The sequence below is a fragment of the Vombatus ursinus genome, unplaced genomic scaffold (assembly GCF_900497805.2).
Source record: "Vombatus ursinus unplaced genomic scaffold, bare-nosed wombat genome assembly UNPS02014807.1, whole genome shotgun sequence".
Taxonomy (NCBI): domain Eukaryota; kingdom Metazoa; phylum Chordata; class Mammalia; order Diprotodontia; family Vombatidae; genus Vombatus; species Vombatus ursinus.
In genome coordinates this window covers 62,192,819-62,214,213 of record NW_020954585.1, presented here as the reverse complement: position 1 = coordinate 62,214,213, position 21,395 = coordinate 62,192,819, and the positions used below count along the sequence as shown (strand labels likewise).

At 38.9% G+C, this 21,395-nt stretch overlaps 1 protein-coding gene across 4 annotated transcripts in view; it reads left to right on the top strand.

Moving 5' to 3' along the window:
- Positions 1 to 8,648: 8,648 nt before the first annotated feature.
- LOC114052384 (acyl-coenzyme A synthetase ACSM5, mitochondrial-like) overlaps positions 8,649 to 21,395 on the top strand; it is a 66,364-nt gene continuing 53,617 nt past the window's right edge. The window contains exons 1-2 of one of the 4 annotated variants that reach the window (XM_027874963.1): positions 8,649 to 8,874; positions 16,775 to 17,000. The gene's annotated coding sequence lies outside the window, so the exon portion shown is untranslated. Of the gene's footprint in view, positions 8,875 to 16,774; positions 17,001 to 19,939; positions 20,025 to 21,395 lie in introns of those variants that run through there. The other 3 variants (XM_027874959.1, XM_027874962.1, XM_027874961.1) reach the window with 3 other exon arrangements.

Here is a 21,395-nt window from a genome sequence, read left to right as displayed (position 1 = left end):
AGAAGGGAGCATATCCTCAGAGATGCTGCAAAGGTAAAATCGACAAGCCTTGGCAACAGATTGGTTTGTTGGAGGTGAGAGATAGTGAGGAATCCAAGATGACTCTTAAGTTTTTATCCTGAAGGATGGAGAGGATGGCATTGCCCCCTGCAGTAACAGGAAAGTTAAGGGAAGGGAGGAGAAAAGTTTAGGGGGAAAGAATTGGACATAATGAATTTAAGATGTTTTGGACATAATGAGATTAAAATGTCTACTGGCAATATAGTTCAAGATGCCAGATTGGCAGTCAGAAGAGAGTTTGGGGCAGGAAAGCAGATTTAAGAATCATCATCATAGAAATAGTAATTAAATCCATGGGAGATGATGAGATCACCAAGTGAAGCAGTATAGAGGGGGAAGAGAAGAGGGCCCAGTACAGAACCTGAGGAACAGTTATCTATTAGAGCACCTGATCTGGGTGAGGATCCAGCAAAGAAAACCATGGAGCAATCATATATGTGTGATCTGAAGGACAAAAGCCTTTTATACTAATTGGAATGCAGAGACCGATAGCTTAAATTGTTATCAATAAAACGTTTGAGTTGAGATGAGTTGACAGGCACTTGAGAACCAGGTAGACCCCTTGGATATAGACGAGATAAGAATGAGAAGCTACTCTCATGGTCTCTCACTTCAGTGCCTTTTGTGAGATGCTGAAAGAGGGATTGGAAGGGCACAAAAGACAATTTGCTTCCTTGGAAACTTTGTCAACAATCACATGAATCTCTGTTGCTTCCTCCCTGAAATGGAAACTGGTGATAATCTGATGTGACCTTCCCAGACCCGAGGCATCTTAATGAGGGAAGGTTTGCCAGATGCTGTCTCTAGCATGACTGAATCCTGAATTCTCAGCTATATTGATAAAACTATCCAGTTTGTAGTTGTTCTCCCTTTTTTCCATGATCTTTCAAAGATCACTGACATTCACTCTGCAATCACATTCATCAATTCTTTCAGTACCAGAGGATGTAGTTCTTAGGGGATGATTGACTTGAATTCAATGTCAGGACCAGGCTCTCTGAGACAATGGCATCTTTGGCTATTCAAGCCACCCCTGTGGGAGTGACAAGCAACTCTCTCTCAAGTGTGTATTTGAATGAAATCTGCAGCAGCCTTGAAGGAGGAGAAACCTACCTGCAGCCTAATTGTTTGTTCAAAGGAAGGAGGGGCTGTGTGGCCAGGCAGCCATTGTCTTAATTCCCAGCCCCAATCTCTTACATGCTAATTAGCTCAGGCTCCAGGTCTTTTTTTTTTTTAATATCTCACAAAGCCACCTGCTTCTCTCTCTCCATGGTACTTTGTTGCAAATGCACCTTTCTGTTCCCTGCAACAGCATAGAGCTGAGGCCCCGGGCTTAGAGCAATCAACCCAATTTGTGCAGTCTCAAAGAGACTTCCATCACAAAGAGGAATGTTGAGAACCAGAACTGTAGGTTGGACTAAAGACTGCTCAGTCATCAGGGCAAGCCCTGAGTAAAATCACAATTTGGGAGAGTGGATATATGAGCAGAAGGTGAAGGGATAGAGGGCATAAAGTAGGACCAACCCCAGTGACAGTCTACCTTGGAGAGAAGTCTAGAAAATCATAACCTGTTAGATGAATCTTTGAGTTCCCACTGGGCACCATCAATATTCTAGTGGGAAAACCCAGACTTAGAATGCCCTGATATGAGGGAGGAAACACTGGGATTGTCACACTCAACCCTCTCCCCCAACCCATAATTCCATTTGGGAGGTTTATTCACAACATCATTGGAAGCTTGGAAAGGCAAAAAAAAAAAAAAAAGAGGTTTTTTTTTCATCTGTTAGCATGGTCATTCAATATGTATATTAGTAGCCACCCTGGTTTATTTCCCTCTTATACCCAAGTGTCCACAAAATAGGGGGTTGGGGTGGGGGGCAGAAAAGAGGGAAGGAGAATGGTATTGACTCTCTTCAAAACCAGAACACTTTATCAATTTCCTTTACATCTGGGGACAGAAAGAAAAATGTACAAATTGCCTCAGTTACTGAATACAAATTGCAAGTCCAACAGAAAGCCAGTTTTTATAAGGTCTTTTTGTTCTTTGGCAGAAATAATAGTCAAATGGTGGAGGGAACAATATCCAGGTACCGGCTCTCAAATCAGGGTGTCTACTTACATAACAGCATCAGAAAGTGAATAATCATTTTCATTATATTGCCAATCAATGAATAAAAAATGAAACTTTCCCCTTACTCTGTGATCGATTTCAGTCCCCTGCCTGCTTTATCATCATCATTGCTTTCAATACCTCCCATCTATCATGTTCAGTCAATCACTACCTCCTCACTGGCTGCCCTATTCTACAATCACCTCTCAAGGTTTCATTTTCAAGACCAATGTCTCTGGATTCCGATGGGTAAGGATTGGTCAAACAAAATGATCCAGATGAATCAGGGAAAAGAGGCCACGCACACACAAAACACAAAATAAGTCATGAAACAGGAATATGTATGGGGCAGGGGAAAGCATTGACTATTTTTATGTAGACTGTTTGGTGAAGAGTAGAAACAGAGTAAGTATTCCCTATGGATGGTGAAATCACCTACCTGCTCCTATTTGCAGAAGACATGGTGCTGATTGTATCAACTCCCAGAATAATGCCAAAACTTCCTAAATGAGATCTCAGAAGTATTTGGTCTAACCATCCACATTGGAAAAATTAAGTCGATGAAGAATGACAATTGTCCAGATCATGTCATATAGTTATATGGATAATCTATAGAACTGATCCATCAACTGAGAAATTTTGAACAAACACAGCAGAGAATTGAAAAGGAAGAAGAAAATGACTTGTATTGCTTTGGGGACTTTACACAGTGTTTCGAATTATGACCACTCATCTTTTTATTATCAATATTCTTCTAATGATTCTGTATGGATGGAATATCACAGTCCCTGAAGAAATGAAATTTGTAAGTCACCCACAGAGCAATAGAGAAGCCCATGATGGCTGTGAGTAGGCAGCAATATAGTGTAGAAAAAAAGTAGCATAAAATATATAATCAAAGACATGTATGTCTGGATAAGGAGGTAGGCTAGGCATGCATCAAGAGGAAGGGATAACCAAAGGATAACCACGTGCTCTATTGGTAGCCATAAAATATCACAAGATACAAAGGAAGGCCCCCAAGCAAGTTGGTTGGGTAGAATTCCTGTGCAGAATTGATGGAAGGAAAAAAATAAGCATTGGGGCAGCTAGGTGGTGCAGTGGATAGAATGCCAGGCCTGGTGTCAGGAAGGGTCATCTTCTTAAGTTTGGATCTGGCCTCTGACACTAGCCGTGAGGTCTTGGGCAAGTAAATGTTGATGGAACGCAGTCACCATCATTAAAAAGCTTATATTTGACTGGAGGGAATATAATATAGGTATAATATGAGATAAAGTGCAATGGAGGAAAAGAAAGAGCCAGAGAAAGCATTCTTGGAAAATGCCAAGATAGAAAGAGCACTTAACTGGAAGCAACAGAGGGGGCGCCAGAGAGAGGGTGGCATCTGAGTTGGGTCTTGAAGGAAGATAAAGATTCTGCAGGATCAGGATGATGAATGAGTGCAATCCAGATGTGAGGCCTGTGTGAATTCATAGAGGAGGGAAACAATATGTAGAGCTCAGGAACAAAAAGTAGTCTATAGGGTTAAGGGCATGAAAGGGAGTACTGTGCAGTAAGTCTGGAAATGCAGTTTGGAGTCAGATTGTAAAGGACTTTAAATGCTACCTGGGGAATTTGCATTTATATTTAATCCAGAAGTAATAGGGAATCAATCAATTAACAAGCATTTATTAAGCACCTACTATGTGCCAGGCACTGTACTACTTGTTGTTGCTGTTGTTCAGTCCTTTCAGTCATGTTCAACTCTTCAAGATCCCATTCAGGATTTTCTCAGCAAAGATACTGGAGTGGTTTGCCATTTCCTTCTCCAGCTCATTTTACAGATGAGAAAACTGAGGCAAACAGGTTTCAATGACTTACCCAAGGTCACACAGCTAATAAGCATCCAAGATTGGATTTGAACTCAGGTTTTCCTGACTTTAGGCTCAGTGCTCTATCTGCTGTGCCACCTAACTGCCTAAACAAATAGTTTCTGTTTCTAAAGAGTTTATATCCTATCATGTTGTTGTTGTTTGTCCTTCGTTCCCCAAGACGAACATGACATCAGGGAGGTGATGCCACGACATGCAAATGAATTGGATTTAAGTGAGGCAGGGCTGTGCAAGGTCACCAGCCTCACTCTGTACCTAAAGTATAAGTAGCTGCATGCAGTATGGACTAGAGGAAGAGAAACTGGAAGTAGAGACCAATTAGAAGGATATTACAATTGTCCAGACAGACTAAAATAGTGGCTGAGCGAGTTAAAAGATGGGGCATATATAGGAAAGATGTTGAGGTGGTAGCACTGACAAGACTTATCAACCAATTGGATATGTAAGGTGAGGATGAGAGACAGAGATGACTCTGAGTTTACACATCTGGGTAACTGGAAAGATGATGATAACCTTTAAGAGAAATAGGAATCTTAGAAAAAGAGGTAGCCTTTACAGAAAGATAGTGTGAGCTATGTTTTGGATGTGTTAAGTACGAGATGGCTAAAGGATATCCAGTTGGAAGTGTACAATAAGCATTTGGTGATAGGGGATTGAAGAGAAAATAGATACGTAGATCTGAGAGCCATCAACATAGACATGATAACTGAACCCATGGGAGTTGGTATGATGAGAGAAAGAGAGAGACAGAGACAGAGAGAGAGAGAGAGAGAGAGAAGGAGAGAGGGGAAAAAAGAGAAAGAGAAGAGAGAGAAAAGAAAATAAGGGGTGTTGATATGGGGTACAACCACAGTTAGGATATATCACATGGATGATACAACAAAGGAGACTGAGAAGGAATGGCCAAATGTGCAAGGAGAAAACCAAGAGAAAGCAGTGTTATGAAAACCCAGATGGGAGCAAGTATCCCAGAGAAGATAATAATCAAAAATGTTAAATGCTGCAGAAAGATTAATAATAATGGAGAAATTTTAAAAGATCATTGGATTTGGCCATTGTGTATATGGGGGATTGATGAGGGGACCCCTGATCAGTTGAGTTCTCCCCCCCACCTCCGTTTTATGAAATTGCAGAATGTAAAAGGCAAAATACCATGAACCTATGCTGGTCTAAGTGGAACTAACCTATGTATACAAATTGGGGTGGACGGGTAGCCCAAAGATGGCACTGGACAGTGGGAGCTTATCTGGGATATTTTTGGACCATCCTATGTATCTGTCAGGACTCAACACAGAAAAATGATATTTTCATTTTGTTTTCAGACTATGAATGGATGGTTTTCCAATGTGTTTCTTCACATCAGACACATTTCTTTAACTTTTTCATGATTGAGTGTTGAAGCACTGGTATCTGTTCCTGTGTTGATTTGTTGGGAAAAGAAAATCTTTAAGGAGGAGAGTGCAATGCAGAGAGAAAGAGGAGAACTCATATGGATGTTAAGGTCCCATAATACCAGTGCCCACTAGTGCTCCTAAGCATGTGCTAGAGGCTCATCCATGTTATTTTTTTTCCTTTTGAGTTGACCTAAATTGTTTGCTTATTGTGGATTTCACTTTATCTGCACTCATAATGAACTGTAAGTCCATGGGGTAAGGTTCACTTAATGGTCTAGAAGCTTCAGGTAATCAATACAGTGTGCTTACTCCCTTTTTGGGTGTAACAGACCTGAGCCTGTTTAATTTCTTTTAAAGTTAGCCTTTCCTTTTCCTTCCTTCCATTCTTCCTTCCCTCCTTCCCTTTCCTTTCTAAGGAATGTAACAAGACAGAGAAAATGAACATGCTAAATGAGTGGGAGTAGGGGAAATGATGCTACTGAGAGGACAAGTTGAAATTTAATTTGGGGATTTAGTTGTTTTCCAGAGCAAGGTTGTGATTGGCTTTTGGGAGTTGTGGCTGACTGACTCTCAAGAAAATAGTGGTGAATGCAAAGATGCTTAATTCACTGAACAGCAAGATTTTTTTAAAAAAATTACATCAAAGCTCTATAATCATAAGAATAAAGACAAATGAATTCAAAAATAATAAAGGACTTCTGAGAAAACAGAAGAGTTCTGATATCAGACTGACAATAAGAACATCTGTTATATAGATCATTCATACAGATCACATCACACTGAAGTTAGCTGTTAAGCTTTCCTAAGCGCTTCTTAGGAAAAACATTTTAATTAAATACTTTTATCATTGGATTAAGCAATCTTTTTATCATATGGCAATGGGGAGTTGTACTGGATGAGGGGATTTGGGAATTGAATTTCAGAATTGATTACCCCAAACTCACACTGAACCAGTGTCACAGGGGACCCATGTTACACCCATGAGAAATACAAGACAAGCTTTGGGCATTTTTTTATTATTCATTCATTCGTTCATTTGTTTGTTTAGGATCAGACTTTTGGTTACAACTTGAGCGATGAGAGACAAGAGCACTGTCACCAAGGTTGGTGTCCTTCAGTGCAAAAAGAAGTGGTCTGTCTCAAACAGTGTCTAGGCACCTCCTCCACCTGTCTGGCCTCTCTGGGCCTCCAGTTGTGTCAGGCCCAGTACCTTGTCAGTATTTGCTCTCAGTCCCGGGATGTCACAGATCCAGGCCCAGGCAACTCCATGGCTTTTGTCTGTAACATTCTGTCTAACACAAACATAACTTCCATGAGACACGTCTGACTTAGAGCTAACAGTTGTTTAAGATTTTTGAAAAGGTGGAAGGGAAAGGAGAAGTTAACATGCCAAGGAGCATTCCAGGCAAAAAGATTCAGTACTGTTGAATCTCTCCAATAGCACATATGCCAAAAGTACTGGTCTATCTCCACAGGCCACTGTACACATGCCCAGCTGACCTCTAAACTATAATTTTCTTTGTAAAAACATTGGACGGCCTTGGCTGGGAAGATCTATGGAAATAAGATAGCCTCTGTGGTTTATCATACATCCGTCTTCTTCTTACTCTTCAGACCAGTCAAACCAGTCTGCTTATCAATCCGTATACACAACATTTTGTCACCTGTGTCTATGCCTTGGCACAGGATTTCTTCCTCATTTCTGCCTCTTATAATCTGAAGTTCATTTATATCAAAGCTTAGCTAAAGTCATCTCCTTCATAAGGCCTTTCCTGATTCCTCCAGGTGATAGTACCTTGTTTCAAATACATGTGAATTGAAGCTTAGCTTAAAAATCATGACTCGTAAGACATTCTCTTCATAATAGAAAGCTCCAAGGCCTAAGACATATTGGTTTAGAACCCCTATTGAACACGAATGTCCTTGGAAAAGTTTGGCTGGCTCCTCCTCAATCGTTTATGACTCAAGTAGAATCTGTAAGTGGAAAGGAATTGGAGTCAGAGGACCTACATTCAGCTCTTCCCTCTGCTACTTATTATCTGTGTGACTTTAACCTTTCTTGTCCTTATCTTCCACATCTGTAAAATGAGGAGGTTGGAGGAGACGGCCTCTGAGGTCCCTTTCAGTTCTAAATCAATGATCCAACCTTTAATCCTATGACCTGAGAAGTTGGCAGCCTTCCTCTACACCTCTTCCCACCATATGCATCTTCTTCTCTTTTGTTATCGTAATATTATCGGCTGACTGAAAGCTCATTTTAATGTTAGCCTGAACAAAACATAATAAAGACTGGTCTGTTGAGGGGAGGGATCAAACATGAACTCCCAGTGCAAAGAGAAATTATTTTAGACTGACCATTATTTTGGAGTACCTAAACTACTTCGCCACTAGGTGGAGCAGTGGATAGAGTGCTGGGCCTGAGGTCGGGAAAACTCATCTTGCTGAACTCAAATATGACCTCAGACACTTAATAAGCTGTGTGACCCTGGGCAAGTCACTTAATCCTCTTCGACTCAGTAAAATGAGCTGGAAATGGAAATGGCAAATCGCTCCAGTATCTTTGCCAAGAAAACCCCAATGGGGCCACAAAGAGTCTGATGTGACTGAAAATGACTGAACAACAACAACAAAAATTACTTTGATTGTCATTTTGCGGATGGTTAAGTTGGAATTCTACTGCTTTGGACCAAGTGAATTGCAAGGTTATGGAGAAGAACATAGGTACAATGTATCACATTGTATAACCAACCATAATCAACCACACACAAAATATAACCAAGTCAGACCAAGTTTCTGAATTAAAAAACAGGCACTATTCTGGGTTTAGAATTCAAGACGGAATTGTAGAATTTGAGCTTTAGAACTAGAAGTCATCTTGTCTGAACCCCTTTATTTTAAAGGTGAGGAAGCTGAGGCCCAGAGAGTGGAAATAAATTGCCCAAGATCATAAACCCAGATTGTTTGCATTTGCTGAAGAGGGCAAAATAATTCCAGAATGTGGTGGTAAGCTCAAACCACCGGAAACTCTTCAACTGAATGAGTGGCTACTGAGTAGCAAGCTGTACCTTCAATACAGATGACGTAGCTATCATTCACTCACTGTTCTCTGCCCAGTGTGCTGCTACAGCAAGAAAGACTGTCCCAATGCCAAGAAAAAAGATTTGTCTGAGGCCATGGTGTGCCCTCCCTTGGAACACCAGGTACAGTCCAAAGTGTAACACTTTGGACCATAGAACAACATTGAAAATGACCAATGGGCCTCCGAACAGCTGCCATCTGAGGACAGACTAAAAACAGAAAGAGATATGATTCCACTTATAAATTCATGAAGTATATTAAGAAAGTGACCAGGTCTCAGATCAGCCAAGGCAAAACAGGAAAGGAGTGGATTGGGTGTGGAGTTGAATGCTAAGCAGGAAAAGAAGAAAGAAGAGAAGGGGTAAGAAAGTATTTGCTCTATTTGGCTTTTCAAATAGCTTTGGGATTTTCTGGCTCAGAACTCTGTGGGAATGTCCCCCTGAGGACAGCAGTGGTATCAGGTTGTTCAGTCCTAAATGGCTCATTGGAACATTGACAACATTGAGCTGAGACCCTAAGTATGGAATCTCAGACCTCTTTAATCATAGGAATAGGGAAAGAAGGGGTGAATGGCTGTTGTTGTTGTTGTTCTCACAGAGGACCAATGACATTGTGAGGTCGATGTCGTGACATGCCTGTGAATTGGATTTAAGTGAGGCAGTGACTATATCAACATGATACAGCAGAAAAAACACTGACTCTAGCGTCCAAAGTCCTGGATTCAAACCCCACTTCTGATTTTTACTATCTGTGCAACCTTGGGCAACTCACCAAATATCCCAAGGGCTCAATTTCTTTGTCTTCAAAATGCGAGAGAAGTGGTAGTGGTACATGGTGTCTGAGGACCCTTCCAGATCTAGGTCTATGATCTCCAAATAACATTATTAGTTTTGTGGTCTGAGGCTCAATTCTGAATCATCAAAGTAATATTTCAGAATGGTTGCCTCTTCTCTAGCTTTCCTGCAATGGAGATGAAGTTTCTTGGGTAGGGCTTAATAAATCCCTTTATGGAGGAATCTCTGAGGCAGTAATAGGTAGGGCAGTGGACTAGGAATGTGGAAGTTGTTGTTGTTGTTGTTGTTGTTCAGTCGTGGATGATTCTCCGTAACCCCATTTGGCATTTTCTTGGCAAAGGAACTGGAGTGGTTTTACCATTTCCTTCTCTGGCTCATTTTAAGATGAGGAAACTGAGGCAAACAGGGATAAGTGACTTAGCCAGGGTCACACAGCTAGTAAGTGTCTGAGGCCAAGATTTGAACTCAGGAAAATGAGTCTTTCTGACTCAAGGCACTTTATCTACTGCACCACCTAAACTACATTCAAATGTTAACTCAGATACTTGCTAGTTATGAGACCTTGGACTTATCTTTTCTCTCTCCCTATTTCCTTATCCGTTAAATGACTTCAAGGGTCTCCTCTAGCTCTAAATCTATAATCCTATGAATGTTCTGGGAAAGGAATATCCTGATTTGAAGAGTATTTAAGGTAAATGTTTTTATTACAAAAAGACAGGAGTTCTAGAATTCACTTTCCTTCTTATGGAATAGAGAAAAGAACAAATTCATTCCAAATCCTGAAATTTGGGATAGCTTACTTTTTCCTAGCCCCTATCTCATCTCCATGAAACACAGTTGGGTGGAACAAAATATTTCATTGCTATAAAGAGAAAATTCAGGAGACCAGTCTCAAGCTGGCTAATATAAAACACTAAGAAACAGAAATCAATCTCTCCTACCCCCAACTCCTGTACTAACTGCTGTAAATCATTGTCTAGGAGATTTTTAAACAAATCTTCATTATGATTGCATGAGTATGGGGGCTCTGGAGTGAAGAAACTCCAATACAAATACAAATCAGCAACTATCTTGCAACATCTAGTCTTACAGAGTTACCTGGGAACCCTGAGTGATAACATTGATATGCCTACAGTCACACTGTCAGCACGTGTCAGAGGCAGGATTTGAATCTGGGTCTTCCTGACTCCAAAAATAGTTAATTGCTAACTTACCCTGCCTCTCTATGTAGGTGACACAGTTAGGTAAACATTGCTAGAAATCATTAGATTAAAATACTACAGAAGGGGTGAAAGGTCTTTGTGAATGTTTTACCCGAGGCCTAATTCCACTCAATTCATCTCCGTCTTCTCGTGTTTCTCCATTTTCAACTTTCTGCTTTACTGAGAGGAGCAGAGACTGCCAGTAATAGAGTTGGCAGGCACCAGAAGATCTCATCTGAGGCCAAAATTGGGTCAGCTTGCAAACTGGGAAAGAAGTTGAACTGACCAAGCTGAATCATCACATCAGGGCAACCATGAATTTGGTCACCAAATTCCTTAACCCTAGAAGAAGGGATCTCTTTGAAATTTAAAAGCAATCATTTTAGGCCAAATAGAAAGTGCCATAAAACTTGGTTTAAACAGAATACTTGGCCCAGGAAGAGATTAGCTGATGCTGTTTTAATTTAAAATTTTAGTCAAATAAGGCTCAAGTAGAAAATTCTTTATGTTTCAACACTTATTGATAAAATCTATCTAAGGGGCAGCTAGGTGGTGCAGTAGATAAAGCACTGGCCCTAGAGTCAGGAGAACCTGAGTTCAAATCCAGCCTCAGACACATAACACTTACTAGCTGTATGACCCTGGGCAAGTCACTTAACCCTACTGCCTAGCCCAAAAAAATAAAAGATAAAATCTATCTAAAATACCTCCAAAATGTATGATTTCTTGCAGAGTCCCAAAATGAATTTTTCCTTACTTATGAGGCCTCAGACAAATCAAGCTAAATGTAGATTTTTGTCCAGTACAGAAAATAACGTAGTAGTAGATTTCAGGTGTTTATTGAATTATGGTTACAAAGAACCTTAGACTTAATATCTCTTTTGAGTCTTAAAACAGCTCTGAGGTAGTAAATACAAATATTATTCAATTATTCAATTTTACAGGCAAAGAAATTGAGGGCCAAAGAGGATAATTGGCTTATTAAAGGGTTCATAGATAATAAATGGTAGAGAAGGACCACCAAACAATGATCATCTGACTCTAAGCCTACTAAAAACAGGCCCATACCCTCCATTATATAAAAGATGTTGAAGAATAAATCAGATGTACTTTTTTTCTATTTTTATTTATATCTTTTTCTTTCACATCACCTTTGATTCTGAATATATAATTTCCTGGTCCCCTACCCAAATATCTAGCTCTTTTAATATAGAATACCTATAGTAGGGAGGCAGTTCAATAAAATTAACCTGTACCTGATGATATAGGGAATCCTCCATACCCATAGTTCTCTACTCCTGTAAAGAAGGGAGTGCAGAGCATTAGGGGTCCTATTTCTTCACTAGGGTGAAGGTTGGGCATTATAGTTACACAGCAGTCAGTTGCATTTTTGGTTATAGTTCTTTCTTCACATTGTTACAGTCATTGTATATATTGTTTATAATCTCAAGATTTTAGACCTTCTGTTCCTCTAAATGAATTTTGTTACTATTTTATCTGGTTCTATGGAAACTTTCTTTGGTAATTTGATTGGTATAGCAATAATCTATGAATGAATTTAGGTAATATAATTTTTATTATATGGATGGGGCCCCATCATAAGCAATGAATATCATTTCAATTTTAAGTAATTCTTTATTTCTTTTAATAATATTTTGTAACTGCATTTATGTTTTGAATGTGCCTTGGCAGACTGACTATTTTAAGCATTTTGTAGTTATTTCAAATGGGACTTCTTTTCTACTGTTTCCTCATGAATTGTTACTGCTATATATAAATATTATTGACTTTTTTGTGTTTATTTTGCATCCTACCACTTTACTAAAGCTATTAATTGTTTCATTTAGTTTCCTTGATTATTCTTTGGGATTTTCTAAGTAAACCATCTATATCTACATATATAGATAGATATTTCAAATCAATTCAGTGGATAAAATTATCAAGTATATCTTCTGTACAGCACTGTGCTAAACAGGGTGAAATTTTTAAAAATTGATATGACACAGTTCTTGCCTTAAAAAAGCTTACATATAGTTAAAAGAGGTAGATATGACAAATACAAAAATAGCTATAATAAATGATAAACACAGAGGAGATGTGCAAAGTGCTAGATGCAGCACTAGCAGGGCAAGGTCATTGCTTACTCAGAGAAGGTTTCTTGAATGAATAGCCTAATTTCCTTTCGGGGGGATGGGTAGGACAGGATTACTGAATAGGTAGATGGTTAGAATGCTATAGATATCATTTATTTAGATATTAGCAAATATTTTGATGAAGCATCCCATATCCATTCTTTTGGATAAGATGGAGACATTGGGACTAAAGGATAGTACAATAAAATTCAGAATTGCTTAGATGCTGAACTGAAAGAGCATTTGTTAATGGTTCAATGCCAACTTAGCAGGAAGCCTCTAGTGGAATTCCCTAGAATTCTGTGCTTGTTCCTATCTGTTTAATGTTTTTGTCAAATGACTCAGACAAAAGCAGATGACATGATCATCAATGTTTCATATGACACAAAGTTGAAAGGGACCGCTAACACACAGGACCAGAGTCAATATGCAAAAAATCTATTAACAGGCTAGATTAAGAATTAATTTGAATCTAATAAGATGAAGTTCAATAAGGATAAATATAAAGTCTTGTATTTGGATATTTTAGAATGCCCCTAGTTCATAAGTGAAGCATGAGGAGGCATATTTAGACAGCAATTATTTTGGAAAAAAAAAAGATCAAGGTTTTTAATGGATAAAAGCCCAACATGAATAACAATGTGATATGAAAGCTAAAAAAAAACTAATACAATATTGGGCTGGATTAAGAGAGGCATAGCTTCCAGGCGCAGGAAAGTAATAGTCCTACTATCCTCTGTTCTTTTCAGACCTCACCTGTAACATTGTTTGGTTCTGAGCTGGGTGGTTTAAGGAGGATATTCATAAACTGGGAATTGTAAGGGGGAGGGCAACCAAAAATAATGAAGGACATGGGGCAAATGAGAACAGATGATATAAAGATAGAACTAGATATGTTTACCTTGGAGAAAATAATACTAGGATAGGGAGACATAAGAGCCAGCTTCACATATTTGAAGAGCTGTTGTGTGAAGGAGGGATTTGACTACTTCTATTTGTTCTGCCTCCAGAGGGCAGAACCAGGAGCAATGGGTAGGAGCTTCAGACAGACAAATTTTGGCTTCATGTCAAGAAAAACTTCCTAACTATTTAAGAGTTGTCCAAAGGTGAAATAGGTTGCTTTGAGAGATGATCCCCACCCTTAGAGGTCTTCAAGCAGAGGTTGAATGACCCTTAGTTATGTATGTGGCTTTAGTATATGACTTGGTTATGATATGGCTATAGAAATCCCTTTCAGCTCTCAAATGCTGTGATACTGTAACTCATGTTAACTTGCCTATGGAAATCCCTTTCAGCTCTCAAATGCTGTGATACTGTAAATCATGTTAACTTGCCTATACCTCTCATTTCCCAGCTAATATTAGATAGCTCAAACAGTTGTCCTAAGAAAATCAAAACCTTTTGGGGGATTTCAGGGATTTCTTTGCTAGTGTTGAGGCAGGATTCTCTTGCTTTGCCCGTGCTTGGATCTGGGTCACAGTACTGGGTGGTGGTCCTGGGGCAAGGAGAAGCATTGGCACGGTGGAGTTTGTGGCAGGGGTGGAGAGGGAATCCTCCTCACAGTTCTAAGACAGAAAAGAGTGATTGTGGTCACTCACAGACCAGAGCACAGGCCAGGAAAGGAGCAAACACCTCACCTTTGGTCATATCACCTTGGAAGAATTGAAAATTTACAGGTCCCTAGAAATACCTCTGAAAACAGCTGCACAAAACCCCTGAAGCTTGGGACAGTACATTCTCCACACTAGAAGCAGACACCTACCTTAATAAAGAGTTTACAACTCAAGAAATTGGCTGGGATCATGAGCAAACAGTGCAAAAAAGTCAGACCATAGAATCTTACTTTGGTGACAAAGAAGATCAAAACATATAACCAGAAGAAGACAACAAAGTCAACACTCCTACATCTAAAGTCTCTAAGAAAACTAGGAATCAGTCCCAGGCCATGGAAGAACTCAAAAAGGAGTTAGAGAAGCTAAGTAAGAGAAGAAGAGGAAAAACTGGGAAGAGAAATGAGAGTGATGCAAGAAAATCATGAAAAACAAGTCAACAGCTTGCTAAAGGAGACCCAAAAAAATACCAAAGAAAATAACACCTTTAAAAATAGACTAACCCAAATGGCAAAAGAGGTCCAAAAAGCCAATGAGGAAAAGAATGCCTTAAAAAGCAGAACTGGTCAAATGGAAAAGGAAGTCCAAAAGCTGAAAAAAACTAATTCCTTAAAAATTAGAATGGAGTAAATGAAAGCTAATGCTTTTATGAGAAATCAACAAATTATAAAATAAAACCAAAAGAATGAAAAAATAGAAGACAATGTGAAATATCTCATTGGAAAACTGACCTGGAAAACTGATGTGGAAAACTAACCTGGAAAACAACTGACCTGGAAAATAGATCCACGAGACATAATTTAAAAATTATTGGACTACCTGAAAGCCAAGATACAAAAAAAAAGAGCCTAGATATCATCTTTCAAGAAATGATCAAGGAAAACTGCTCTGATATTCTCAAACCAGAGGGTAAAATAGAAATTGAAAGAATCCACTGATCACCTCCTGAAAGAGATCCCAAAAGGAAAACTCCTAGGAATATTATAGCCAGATCAAGGAGAAAATATTGCAAGCAGCCAGAAAGAAACAATTCAAGTATGGTGGATAACACAAGATTTAGCAGTTTCTACATTAAGGGATCTGAGGGCTTGGAATACGATATTTCAGAGGTCAAAGGAGCTAGAATTAAAACCAAGAATCACCTACCCAGCAAAATGAGTATAACTCTTCAGGGGAAAAAAATGGATATTCTGTGAAATAGAGGACTTTCAAGCATTCTTGATGAAAAGACCAGAGCTGAATAGAAAATGTGACTTTCAAATACAAGACTCAAGAGAAGTATGAACAGGTAAATAGGAAAGAGAAATCATAAGGGACTTATTAAAGTTGATATTCCTACATGGAAATGTATTTACAACTCATGAGACCTTTCTCAGTATTAGGGTAGTTGGAGGGAATATATATAGACAGAGGACACAGGGTGAATTGAATATGAAGATATGATATCTAAAAAATAAAATTGGGGGGAAGGATTGTACTGGGAGAAGGAGAAAGGGAGAGGTAGAATGGGGTAAATTATCTTACATAAAAGAGGCAAGAAAAAAGCTTTTACCGTGGAAGGGAAGAGGATGGGAGGTGAGAGGGAATGAATGAATCTTACTCCATCAGACTTGGCTTAAGGAGGGAATAACATACACACTCAATTGGGTATGGAAATCTATCTTACCCTTCAAGAAAATAGGGGTGAAGGGGATAAGAGAGGGGGGATGATAGAAGAGAGGGCAGATTGGGGGAGGGGATAATCAAAAGCAAACGCTTTTGAGGAGGGACAGGGTCAAGGGAGAGAATAGAATAAATGGAGAGTGGGATAGGATGAAGGGAAATATAGTTGGTTTTTCACAACATGACTATTATGGAAATGTTTTGCATGACTACACATGTATAACCTGTATCAAGTTGCTTGCCTTCTCAATGAGGGTGGATGGGGAGGGAGGAAGGGAGAGAATTTGGAACTCAAAATTTTAAAAACAAATGTTAAAAATTGTTTTTATGTGCAACTGGGAAATAAGATATATAGGCAATGGGGTATCGAAATCCAACCTGCTTTACAGGAAAAAAGAAGGGGATGGGGACAAGAGAAGGGGGGGGTGGTGATAGAAGGGAGGGCAGATCAAGGGAAGGGGTATTCAGAATGCATGCCATCTTGGGGTGGGGGAAGGGGAGAGAGAGGGAAAAATTTGGAACTCAAAATCTTGTGGAAGTGAATGTAGAAAACTAAAAATAAATAAATTAATTTAAAAAATAAAGTGTAAGTTCTTGAGAGCAAAAAACAAAACAAAGCAAAATAAAACCTTTTCCTTCCTTCTTACTAAAACTTCAAAGTTTTGTGACTCTCAAAATGCCATAGAAATGTGAGCTATAATTAAACTCCCCTTTTGTTCTATCCCAACTGCTGAGCCCATTTCTTTTGGGAAGGCCAGATTACTTACAGAATTCCACCATCAGAAACCGAGTCTCATTCAGCACTCTGGACAGTGTTGTTGCCGTGAGCACCAACAAGTTCTTTTCCTCTTGGATCCCTAGCTCTTCAAGTCTCCGGACCCTGTCATTCTGGAAATCCCATCCTCCCCATGCTTGGGCCACTGAGAGACAAGAGGAAAGAAGTAAAGTAACCCAAAGCAGCAACATCTTCCTCCTGCATGAAAAGGAAATACAGACTGCTCCTTTATCAATACCTAGTGATAATGTCCCCACCATCATACTAATAACCAGTCCTGCCTGGTAAGATAAGGAGCTTCAAAGAAATACTGTAAGTACTGATGATGTATCTAGTACATTGGGGATACAAAAATAAATAATGAAATAGCTTCTACCTTCATTGAGTTTACATTCTACCTAGAGTAGGGAGCGGAGGGGAGGGCATATATGTCAATTATCCAATACAAAATAAATACAAAATAGCATGGGGAAGCAGGGGGTGGAGAGAGAATACCAACAACTAGTGGAATCATCAAAGTCCTCTTGTAGGGAGTGATGCTGTCAGAGGGAAATTTTTAGCTTTACTCCCTTGAGGAGTCTTCTTTGATTGCTGTCCTGATCAGTTTTTGACCCTGCTCTAATTAGATTAGATTTTTCAACATCCAATGAATAAAAGAAAACAGAAAAATCCAACTAAGGCATATTATTAAAAGCTATCAGACAATGGAACTTCAGTGCCCAGATTTAGTGAATAGAATAGGTAGCCAGAGGTTCAAGGCCCAGTTCTGCCAATAACCAGCTATTTGATTTGGGTAAATTACTGTACCTCTCTTGGGTTTCAGTCTCCTATAAAATGCAGAGGTTATATGACACATTCTGAAGATTCTTTCTTATCTCTAAAATTCTATGGTTCTAGGTAACAGAAATGACAAACATGCAGTAACAGAAATGACAAACAGGCATGGGAAGCGCCCAGCCTATGCACCAACCCAGTACACAAAGTAAACTTTAAGGTGATTTACCCAGGGCTCCATACTATAAACTTAAACCCACTACTAGATGTTAGAAAATGTACACTCTTGAAAAATAAAACCTTTGTACTAAGGTGGGGGCAGCTATGTGGCAAAGTGGATGAAGGCCTAGAGTCTAGAACACTCATATTCTCAAGTTCAAATCTGTCTCAGACACTTACTAGCTATGTGACTCTGGTCAAGTCACTGTTTGCCTCAGTTTCTTCATCTGTCAAATAAGCTGGAGAAGGAAATGGCAAATTACTTCAGTATCTTTGCCAAGAAATCACCAAATGGGATCATGAAGAGTTAGACACGACTGAGAAACAACTAAGGTGAGTTGGTGGCATTTAAGAATTAGAGCTGGTATTCCCAGGCCACAACATTAGATTAGGATCTAGAATGGATCCAGAAGGGCTAATTTCCATCTTCTTGGTTACTTACACTTGCCCCATTGTAGTTCAAAGCCAACAGATAGCAGCAGGTAAGTATATCCAGCTGGTATGATAGAAAGAACTTTAACCAAGATTAGGAGATCTAGGTTCCAGTTCTGCATCTCCTAGTATGAAGAGCCTGGGAAAAGTCACTAAAAATTTCCTTCAGTCTTAATTTTCCCATGTGTAAAATAGGGATAAGAATAAGAATAAAATCATTAACCATGGTGGATACGGAGTTGACCTCAAAGTTTAGAGGACCTGGATTTAAGTCCTGACTCTGAAACATAATAGCCTTCATAGCCCTCAACAATTTATTTAATCTCTCAGTGCCCCCAGGCAACTTTGTAAAAGTACAGATTGTAGAGAAGATGCACATCTGCATTAACAAAGAAAAGTCTCTGATTCTGGGCCCCATTCATTGATGAGATCCAAATTAATGAGAGTGGTGATGAAGATGATAAGAATATTGCTAACTCTCAACACTACCATAGGATTTCTGGGAAGATCAAGTAAGAGTGTACGGTTATATATTGTGAAAACTGTAAAGCACCATACAAATTCAAGGCAGTGTAATATGTCAGTCACATGAGTAGAAGTTAAAGGTTTTTGTTTTTTTTAAAGCACAAACCAGGACTGATACAAACATCTGGAGCCAAAAAAAAAAAAAATGCGTCTAGCCTCAACTCATGGGCTTTATTTCTACAGAGGGTTCAGTTTCCAAAATCTAGTGGTGGGGATGAGCCGGCTGTTAGTATGAACATAATAAGCTCAAAGTTTCAAAATAAGCTCAAAGTTTCTACTCTCTGCTTTGCTTGAGCTTGGAGGCTTGTGCACAAACTCATTGCATCAACCTGTTCTCATGGGCAGAATACTGCTTATTTTATGTTTGATTCATGGATCATCTTTTATTGTTCTCATGACTTTATTTTTTTACTCAACCTGATATCTCACCCTGCTTGCTTCTTGTCTCTCTTAGGTTCAGCTTGCTTTGTTGTGGTTTCTCTCTCTCTTATTCTCTCCTCTTTTTTTCTCTCTCTCTTTTCACTCTCCTCTCTACTTTCTTTTTTCTCCTTATCTCTTTATTTCATTTTTCCTTTTCTCTCTCCGTCTTCTCTCTTCTTTCTCTTCTTTCTTTTCCCCTATCTCTTCCTATCTTCTCTCCCTATCTTCTTTCTTTTCTCCCCCGTTTATCTCTCCTATTTTCTCCTTCCTAGTCTCTCCATCTTCTCTCTACTTTTTTTTCTCTTCACCTTCTTTTCTTTCTCTTCTTTCCTCCTCCTTTTCTTTCTTCCCTCCTTCTTTTACTTCTCCCTACTTGTCCCTCTCCATCTTCTTTCTTCTCTCTCCCTCTTCTATTCTCCTTTTCTATTTTCTCTTCTCTTTCTCTTTTCACTTTTTCCACTCCTTCTCTCTCTGCCCCTCCCCCACTCTCAACTGCCAAAGAATGTTCTCTTTTTTTATACTCCTGAGGAAGGCTGGTTACTTAACCCTTTTCATCTAACTTTGATTTCTTCAACAAATCAAACTAAGTGAAGTTGGCTCTTTGTTCAAGGCTAGTTTATTGTTATGCTTTATGTATCCAATATGAGAAATGCACTTTGTAATCCGTACTCCCACCCTTACCCGAGGTGATGAAACCTTTGAAGCATTCACAATTATCTTTCACCTACCCATTCAGAAGTGGGAACTATAAAAGTCTCACCATGATGCTTTATTATAGCTGGAAGGAAACCTTGGATTCTTGAAGGCAGACTACTAGCAAGATCCCTTCATATTGGAATAGCTTCAAAGTATGATGCTGCAGAGATACTGGGCCTGGAATTCATGGAGCAGCATAGCTAAATACAGAGAGACCCATGACCAGATTGTCCACTAGATAATGGCCACAGCAATCCATGAAACAAACAAGTAAGAATATAAAATGACCCTTCGTTCAATTTAATCCCATTCAACTAGAAGAGTGGCAGAAAAGAGAGTGCTGAAGAAACTCAAAGGGAAATTAATATTCATTGCTTGGGAATTGGATTAATAAATTGCAGCTAATGCTTCTCATGAAAATAGAAATTTAAAGGTCCTTTTTAATACTAACATTTTACTTGCAGTGATGTAAGGCCAAGAATTAAACACAATGCTGAAGAACTAAAAAATATTATCCTATAGAGGTTGATTAGATTGGCACATGGTGAGTGTGAGCAGGCTACAACATATAATTGATGAAGAGCAAAAGATATCACCAAGGAAATGTGTGACAAGAAGAAAGATTGCTGGTCATGTAACAAGGATGAGGGATGACAGATAGTCAAACAAAAAGCTCCACTGGCTCCCTTACAATGTCAGGAAAACACAAGAAAGGCTTCCAATGCATTAGATGAACACCCTGCACCAACTGACAAGTATCAACAAAAACCATGCATGGATGACTCAAAATCTGACTCCCTAGAGGGAACTCCCAGATCAATGATATCACAGATCCATTTGAGACTTTGAGTCAGAAACAAAATATGACAAATTAAGAAAAACTTGGGATGACTTAGAAAATAATGCAGAGCAAAGTAAGCAGAAACTATAGAAAATTTTCATAACGACCACAATGACAACACCAAAAGACTTCAGAACACTGAACAATGAAGAAACTGTTTGTGACTTCAGAAGACAATGATGAAGCATGCCTTCTACTTCATGGCATAGAGGTGGTAGACCTCTATATAATGTAGAAGGAAGTATACATTTTCAGAGACAGTCAACAGTTGTATTTTATTTAACCAAACTCATTCATAATAAAGGGAGGTTCTATGAGTTGAAGTCATTGGAAAGTGACAGTGATTTTTGCAGAAGAGCATCAATAAAACATTCTTTAAAAAGAGGCACAGAGGATACTAGGAGTCACATACTTTTTAGAACATCTGTATCTGTTGATTTAACTATTGATGTTCTAAGCATGAGCTCCTTACCCAAAAATTTATGAGTTGATTAGTTTTGCTTGAGGATTTTGTTTTTCTTTTTTTTTTCCAACTATGAAAAGAGATGGTAAGAAGGAAGGAAAAAAGAAAAGGAAGGAAGAGAGAAAGAAAATAGAAGAAATAGAGAAGATATGATGCACGGACAAGAATAGAAAGAAGGTAGAAAGAATCATAGATGAGCAGGACTGCTTTTAAAGTTACATGTTGAGTTTTAAAAGAAAAGCAAATCATACATAACAAATATGCAGTTTCATGTACAATACTCTTTGTTGTTGTTGTTGTTATACTATGTGAAAATACTTATTTTATTTGGTGTTTG